Consider the following 1,713-nt stretch of genomic DNA (forward strand, 5'->3'; position numbering starts at 1 on the left):
GTGATCCACCCGTCTCGGCCTCCCAAAGTGCTGGGATTACAGGCTTGAGCCACCGCGCCCGGCCTGTTTTGTTTATTTCCAATAAAGGCCACAAATTAGCCTGTTTGAAAAACCCAAGAAAAATAAGGCCAAATGGAGCGGTATGTTTTAGTGTGATGTTTAAGCAGAGATTGCTTGGCTGTCACTTTTCATTTGGTGGGTCAGGGACTGAAGATAGTTGACGGCGTGTCCTTCTGAATGCTCTGTTGTCAGCTTTCGTCTTAGGTCGTAAAGTAGACATTTTTTCATTGATAGACTTTGGGGAATTCGGTTCCTGACCCTGATATTGTAGCATCTTCCTATGTGAGGGAAAAAGTCACAGTTTTGTAGTGATTCTTCAAGTGAAATTGATTTTGCTTCACTTAATTAAAAAATCTGTGGCCGGGCGCGGTGGCTCAAGCCTGTAATCCCAGCACTTTGGGAGGCCGAGACGGGTGGATCACGAGGTCAGGAGATCGAGACCATCCTGGTCTACATGGTGAAACCCCGTCTCTACTAAAAAATACAAAAAACTAGCCGGGCGACGAGGCGGGCGCCTGTAGTCCCAGCTACTTGGGAGGCTGAGGCAGGAGAATGGCGTAAACCCAGGAGGCGGAGCTTGCAGTGAGCCGAGATCGCGGCCACTGCACTCCAGCCTGGGCGACAGAGCTAGACTCCATCTCAAAAAAAAATAAAATTAAATCTGTGTCATGCTGGGGTTTAAAATAGAGTGATTTATGAGCAATAAAAAGAAAATAGGTTTCTGCAAATGTGGAGGGTTTGGAAATACCTGTTGCAGGTGGAGTGGAGTGGGGTTCTCTGCAACCCCTGGAGCCATCCTTACGGCGCTGAGTTTTCTCAGTGATCAAAGTTGTTTGGATGAGCAGGCCTGACACCACGACTACCCTAGTCTCTCGGTGTCTTCTCGCAAATGATTCTCTTTGGACAGGCAGGCTCTCTTTCTGCTGCAGGGATGTGTAACGTAGGCATAAATGGCCAGCCCTGGGAGAGCCCTTTGGGAGGGCTGCTGTCCAAGCCTGAGGCTGTAGGGTGTGCTACTGCCAGCTTTCCCTGTTTCTGCTGTGGGCGTATCCTTGCAGCAATTTATAAGAATCCTGAGGCTGGGCACAATGACTCACGCCTGGAATCCCAGCACTTTGGGAGGCTGAGGCAGGCGGATCACAGGTCAGGTGTTTGAGACCAGCCTGACCAACATGGTGAAATCCTGTCTCTACTAAAAATACAAAAATTAGCTGGGCGTGGTGGTGTGTGCCTGTAATCCCAGCTACTCAGGAGGCTGAGGCAGGAGAATCGCTAAACCTGGGAGGCAGAGGTTGCAGTGAGCCGAGATGGTGCCATGGCACTCCAGCCTGGGCAACAGAGTGAGATTCTGTCTCAAAAAAAAAAAAAAGAATCATGCGCTCACAGATGTGGTTCCCTCCCTGTATTAAACAAGTAACACATTTACTGTAAAAAGTTCAGGTAACTCAAAGGAGGAGAATGAAATCAACTCCTCCACCATGTATATTATTATGTAACTGATGGCCCTAGTCTCCTTTGGGGCTGAACTGTAGGAACCGGATGGCTGTGAGCTCTAAGGATGCTGTGGTATAGGGACCTCGGAGGGAGCATTAGATGTGTGTGTTTTCACAAGGTCATCCAGGTTCTGCGGTGTCAGAAGCCGGGAAGCTGGGG

This window comes from Rhinopithecus bieti, unplaced genomic scaffold, assembly GCF_001698545.2.
Source record: "Rhinopithecus bieti isolate Rb0 unplaced genomic scaffold, ASM169854v2 scaffold_9919, whole genome shotgun sequence".
Taxonomy (NCBI): Eukaryota; Metazoa; Chordata; class Mammalia; order Primates; family Cercopithecidae; genus Rhinopithecus; species Rhinopithecus bieti.